The sequence below is a fragment of the Apteryx rowi genome, unplaced genomic scaffold, assembly GCF_003343035.1.
Source record: "Apteryx rowi isolate R43461 unplaced genomic scaffold, aptRow1 scaffold_657, whole genome shotgun sequence".
Taxonomy (NCBI): domain Eukaryota; kingdom Metazoa; phylum Chordata; class Aves; order Apterygiformes; family Apterygidae; genus Apteryx; species Apteryx rowi.
Genome location: NW_020450935.1, coordinates 308,946 through 315,877, shown reverse-complemented (window position 1 = coordinate 315,877; position 6,932 = coordinate 308,946).

The following is a 6,932-nucleotide window of genomic DNA, read 5'->3' as shown; positions in this document are numbered from 1 at the left end:
GGGTGGGGGGGTACCATGGGGGGGTTATTGCAGCTGGGGCTGGCCCCATCCCCTGCGGGGGCTGTTTGGGCCCAGGTGGGTCCCATCCCCTCGTTAAGGGGCAGCAGCAGTTTGGGCCCAGGTGGGTCCCATCCCCTCGTTAAGGGGCAGCAGCAGTTTGGGCCCAGGTGGGTCCCATCCCCTCATTAGGAGGCTCCTCCACCCCCGAGTCTGGATGAGGAAGGGGGGCTCTAGTGATGGGTCCTGGGGGTCTCTGCACACCACCTTGGCTGTGTCACTGCGAGGAGCTGCAGGTAAGGGGGCTGTGGGGGGTGGCTGCTCCTTTTGGGTATTTTTGTGTCTGTGCTCCATCGATTGTCACTGATGCTTGGTTATGTTTCTTCTTTGGCAGCCTTGGGTTGATTATTTATTTAATTTTTAAGCTAATATATGTGCCTTAAACCCTACTGCTCCCCCCCCGACTGCTCGTTTCTTCAAGTCTCCTATCAGTCCTAGCTGGTAGGTGGTGCTTCTCTCTCTGGAAACCTGTGAAATCCTCATCCTGGCTTCTTTTTTTTGCATTAAGTTATGTGTTTGGGCAGCTCAGTGCTCCTGCAAGGGGATAAACTGGCCCCAGGGGGGAATTGGCTCCCCTGAGCGTGGGGGCACAAGCTGGGTTTGGGGGATCACCGTATCCTGGCGGTGGGAAAAACCTCTTTAACTTGGCTGGAGCTGGCGCACGGGAGGGCGAAGGGAGCCGAGGCGAGTGCTCGCCGGCGTTTTGGGTCGCTGCAAGGAACATGTGTCCCGACTGGGAGTTTCTGGAGGCTCCGGCATGGAAACAGCTGGTGCAGGGCCCTGGGTGCGTCGAGYGTTGCGAGGAAATGCCACTGAACGTCCCCGGGAAACGCTCCAAAACCTCGGTCTTGGCTCACGAGGCTTTTGCATCCTTTGGGGGAAAAAAAAAACTCGTGGTGCAAAATAAGACGCTCGATGGCTGGTGGCAGCTTGCTCCAGGTCTCCGGCTGCGGATGTTGGGATGGGACATCACCCTCCATCCTGTTAACCAGGGGCGTCTGAGCGGAGGGAGAAGTGGGAGGCTGCTGACTTCGGGGCCGCGTTGCCACCTCGTGGCTATGGGGCCCCTTCGACCCTTCCCATGTGCTGGAAAACTCAAGTTTGGTGGGAAACGGTGCCAGCGGAGCACGTTCCCTGCGCAGACAACAAGTGGGAGCTTCTCCCCCCCCCCCCCGGTCCCTGGGGAAGGGGATGGAGGGGACGTTCTAGCTCGGCAACGGTGATCCAGAACCAGGCGGGTCGCGGGGGCTCCGGGTCCCCTCGGGCGATGCTGGTCCCGGCAGGGCTCGGCCTCCTCTTGCTGGTGGCGTGGGGCCGCGGCGAGGACGCGGTGGCGGCGGTGCTGGGCCGGCACGCCGTGGACCGCCTGGTGCGGCTGCTCTCGCCGGCCGAGTGCCGGCAGCTCCGGGCCCAGCTGGCGGGGCCAGACGGCGACCTGGAGCGGGAGCTGGAGCAGCTCTCGGAGGCGAGGAACCCCCTGGCCCGGGTGCGCCGGGCCCCCGCCAACTGCGCCGCCGCCCTGCACCGCTGGTTGGGCACTGCCGGCGCGGCCACCCCCTGGGACCGGCTGTCCCGCGGCCTCCGCCACRTCGGCCGCCCCGACGTCGCCCGCGAGCTGGGCAAGAACCTGAACCAGGACCGCAGCCTGGAGCTGCGCAGGAACGTGGAGGGCTACGGCCGCGCCGTGGCCCGTCTCGCCTCCTCGCTGCTGCTGGAGGGCGACCATCACCGCGGCGGCAGGGCTCGGAGAGCCGGCAGCCCCATCCGGAGTGGGGGGCCGCCACCCTACGCCCGGAGCCTGCTGGGATGGGTCGGTCCCCTGGCCTCGGGTGTCCTGGGGGGCTTCCTCGCCTCTGTCCTCCTCCTCCTCCTCGCTGCTGCCTGCTCCCACCGCCGGGTGCCAGGCTGGGACGGGGGATGCACCCGCCGTCGCGATGTCCTGCGGGAAAGCGAGATCCAATAAAGCCTTGCGGAGGAGCTGAGAGCCAGGAGACCAACCCCACGTGTCCTCTGTCCCCACCCTGGCCCACCGACAGGGCTCGTGTCACCCCGGCAGCTGCCGTGGCCGTGTTCTGGCTGCAACACGTGGCTGCAGTCCGTGGTGCAACCCATGGTTGCAACCCACAGCCATGGTCCATGGTGCAACCCATGGTTGCAACCTTCAGCCGTGACCCACAGCCACGGTCTGTGGCTGCTCCCTGTCCCATGCGGGAATGTCCCCTCACCGGGCAGCAGCAAGAGGCGTGGAGAGGCTCGGTTCCCCGCCGTGCAGCAGTCTGGCTGGTGCTGCGGATGCGACGGGAGCGGCGGTGCTGGGAAAGGGGGCTGGGGGCGTCTTGGCCGAGCTGCACCGCGCGCCTGCGCTGCCCTGAAACAGCTTCGCGTGCGAGAAGCCCTCCGGGCGGCTCTTCGCTTGCGCATTGGGTTTTGGCTCCATTGGGGCTGGCGAGAGAGGGGCTGAGCGTGGCCGGGGAAGGACGGACCTGCCCGCGCCTGCCCTGCCTGCAGCTCCTCGGCCGCCCGTCTCCAGCACGGCTTTACGGGAGGCTCTTTGCAATTAGAGTTTAAAACCGCATTCTGCATCAAGAAAGGGCTAATATCGAGCCAAAACACCAGCATCGGGAGCAGGGATTAGGAAAGAAAGCAAAGGACAAGTAGCACCAGCTTTAAAAGGCAAGTGAAACAGTTCAAGTTGCATTTTTAGAAAAGTGAATATCATGGAAATATTTATTGCAGCCTTTAGGGAGTGCTGTTCACCGGGGGATCGGGGCATCCGCAGCTCCAGTGCGGATGCGGCAGGCGCTGCGATAGCTCGATGCCCGGGCTGCAACCGCCCGACGGGCCGCGGAACGACGGGTCGCGTGGGAGGCGTTGTTAAAGCAGGATGGAAAAACCTTTTTATTGCAAAGTCCAAAGAAAGAGGCTGTACAGTACAAAGGACATCGAAGTTCAGGCATCAAATTCCCAACACACTGGTTTTCCATGTTTGCATCCCCTCCCTCTTGGGCTGCAGCGGAGCTGGGCAGACAGCTCGGAGTGAAGGGGGGAGTGAGCAGAGTGTGGGGGGAAACGGGGTTCGGGGCAGCTGCCGGAGGGAAGCGGGAGGGAAGATGCCGCCCCACGGCAGGAAGCGGTGCCAGTCGGAGCGGGGCTGTTCCGGGGCTTTTTGCAGCAGCATTTGCGCTGCTGTCTTGCGGCCGAGGCTCCGCTGGGTGCCTCTGAAGGCCATTTTTTGGGGCAATTCTCCAAGCGTTGCACCTGGTGGCTAATTAAACCTCCCAACCCTGCTGGGAGGTGGGTGATTAGGGACCGGTTTTGCGCAGGGGCAGGAGGTGGGAAGCCGGGAGCTCTGGGGGCTGCGGCAGGCGCCTGCTCCGTGCACCCGCACCCGGCTGCAGCCGTGCAGCGAACAGGCGCTGGAAAAGCTGCTTTTCTTCTTAGCTTTAGTCATCTTAAAGGGGGGGGGAGCCCTTGGCTCTTTTCCTTCAATTTCTAAACCCCGTGCACGAGCTCCATCTCGGAGCTAAGGCGCTACCCGGAGGTGAAGACAAGGTGCAGAAAAGGGGCGCAGGGCTGGCGAAACCGCGGCGCCGGCTCCTGCTGCCCGTGGGGCCTTGGGGCTGTTTGGACCCCGTTTCTGGAGAGCAAAGGCAGGAACTGGCGCCGCGGTGCCGAGCATCCATGCGGCGAAGGGCTGGACTTGGGCTTTTTTAAGTGGCTTTTGGTGGCAGTGCTCGGGATGAGCCCCCGGCGCCTCCTGAATGGCACCAACCTGGAGCAGGACCCGGCCCGCAGGAACCGGGGCACCGGGGGGGTCCCCGCCACGAAACGCCCCCAGCTCCCTTCCTGCGTCTCATCTGGTCCCTTCTCCCCGCTTATTTTCACAAAAACGGAGCAGAAAAGGCTCTTGAGGGACATCTTGGGGGGGGGGGGCAGAGTGCAGCCGGGCAAATAACTGGGACACCGAGACAACCTCACCTCATACAGTGAAAAGGGTAACGTTTATTTTATTTTCTTTTGGCTTATAGTAACGTAATTCTTTAACCAAGTTGGGTAAGATCGTTATGAGCCACCATGCAATTTCTAATACACTAATCTTCACTATTGATCTTTTACAGCTTTAACACTTTTTTTTTTTTTGCGGCGGAAAATTAAATAATTCGAACTCGGGTGTGGCCTCTATGTCATATCATGGTTTTATTTATTTTTTTTGTTCAACATTGGCTTCTATATTTTAAAAAAAGGTGAACAGGAAAAGTGAACAAAGCAGCTTGGATTGGTATTTCTTTTTTCTTTTTTTTCCGCTTTCCCCTCTGCTCTTTTAAGAACACGGTAACAAATTAATAAAAAAGGGAGGTTTTTGTAAGTGTGTGTGGGGGGGGAGGAGAGCCACTGGCTGAAGTCTGAATTTTTTGGCTAYGTGTTTTGCATTGACAACCCCACACTCGCCTCGTTCCCGCCACCCTCGATCCGCAATAGCGTCCGCGTGGGCGTCTCGCTGCGGAGCCGGCAGTTCAGGCATGACGCCGAGGTCTGTAACGCGCGGTGCCCAAAGTTTCCCTCCTGTCCTTGGCTTCACCTAGTGAAGATGTACAAAAATGCAGATCCGTTATTTTCAGCACCTGTGAACTGTGGCCGATGGAAATATCTGCTGTAGGAAGGAAACTAAGCAATTAAAAAACGAACAAAAAAAGAAACGGTCCAGGACGCTTCGCTCGGAGCAGAAGGACTCGCTCAGGCAACGGAGAGTTGAAGAAACTATTCGTTCCTGGTGTTTTTTGGCAATATTGGCTGATCRACAACACCCCTGGCCTCTTGCATTTAATACAGATCTAATGTTAAAAAAATAAATATATATACATAGTTTGAAGGGACTTCTCTTTCTTTAAAAGTAATCGAGTAGCTTAATGAAAGTGCCAGCATGAGCGCGGAAGGTACCAAGCGTCACGTACGAGCCAAGAGCCCAGCTTAAGAACAATTATGAAGTTTAGCCAAATCTTGCATAGAAGTGGTCAACTTATTGCACATTGGAACCCAAAAATATATACTTTTGCTGTTGCAAAGATAATTTGCAGTAAAGCTTTTTTTTTGCATTTTTTTTATTTTTTAGATCTAGTTTGGGGGTAGGGTTTTGTTTTCCTTTGGGGGGGGGATGTTTACCAGCTATCTAAAGTCTAAGGAAAAAGGAAAAATATTAAAAAAATAAAAATAAACATGGACAATGGCATAAGCCAGAAGCCATTCTATTATTTTTGTAGTCCTTTGTATTTACAAAAAGGCATGCCGATAAAATAAAATGATATATTACAGTATTTATAATATTCTCTTAAAAAGTTCAACCACACTTTCCAGCTATTTGTTTTGTCTTGTTTTGTGCTGTTTACAATGTAGCCTGTACAGATGGATGTAGATTATTTTTTTCTTCGTTATTCGGGCGCGAGCTGCGGGGCGCCGCGGCTTCGAACTGTCCCGGCTGCGAGATGATGCAAACCAAGCTGCCGCCTGAAAGCGCGGTTGCCTCGGGGTGGGGTTTTTCTACCCCCCTCTCTCATGGGTACCCTTAGCTTGGGCCATGGATGCCCCTGTTTAAGGAACCGGGTGCAGACGGTGCGGCGCAGGGGCGCGAGGATGCTGCAAAATGCTGGCTGGGGAGAAACCCCGCAGTTTGCACTGGGGCCGGTGCCGGTTCCCACCCCCCGGCAGCGGCTCTTCCGTGGCCGCTCGCGGGAGGAAAGCAAAGGCGCTGCCCTTTAAGGGGGGGGGGGGAAAATAAGGAGGGGAAAAAAAACAATCTTGTGGCTACAGAAGCAAGGAGAGGGGGGAAAAAAACCCATGTGGCGTCAAAGTGCAAACGGGAAAAAATAGTGCATCATGGCCCCAGCCCTGCGACTGGGGTCGTCTTGGGGACGTCCCCGAATTGTCCCCGCAGAGATAGCGTGCCACTTTCCTTAGCACTCATCTCTTTGGGGGAAAAAATAAATAAAGTGTCTGTGCGGCAGGATGGTGGCAGAATAATAACTAATGACAACTATTACAGGATACAAATGGATTTACTGACTGGTCTCGAAGCCCTAGTTCGGGTTTTACAGTGACGCAGCGTAACAAGCCGGTCTCGATTTTTATCATCTCCCCTCGGGCGAGGGCCGGAGCAGCATTTAGTTTTGTTATATTTATTTCAGTGTGCAAAAGATGGCTGGGGGGGGGGGGAAAGACGTTGTTAAACATACACACACACACACACACACACACACACACACAATTAATTCATCCGCTTGTTTCATTTTTTGTTTCATTTTTTTTTCCCCTACTGGCAGGTCTACAAAAGATTGCTACGAAGTGGTAAGTACTGGTGAAGGGCGTGATTAGCGTTACGGTTTATCTCCGAATACAGTGGACGGTAGTCAGTGGAGTGCCTCGAATTTATGGCTTAACACACTGCTGTGGACAGATTCTCGAGTGCCTGGTGCTTCAATGGTTCCTCATGCATGGTTCCCGGTCACGGCATGCCATCATGCAAATCGTTTCTATGCATTGAACGAGCACTTTTTTGGGGGGAATCAGCCCGAGCTGGCTCCAGGCTGAAGGTACCCGATTACCCCATCTCCCAAACCAAGTAAAGCCCATGTAGAAAGTAGAATGCAGATAATAAATACCAAATAAACTATGACAATTAAATGACATGGGCTAAATGGGTGGTTTCTTTTTTTGTTTTGCTTATTTTCGCATTTTTCTCTTTTTTTTCTTTTTTTTTTTNTTTTTGCTGCTTAACTAAACGCAAATCTAGTTTTGCATGAACAAACCCTTTAACATTGTGACTTCTGGGTTTTCTTTCAATAATCAACAAAATGGGAAAATAAAATCCATTTTTGGCTGCT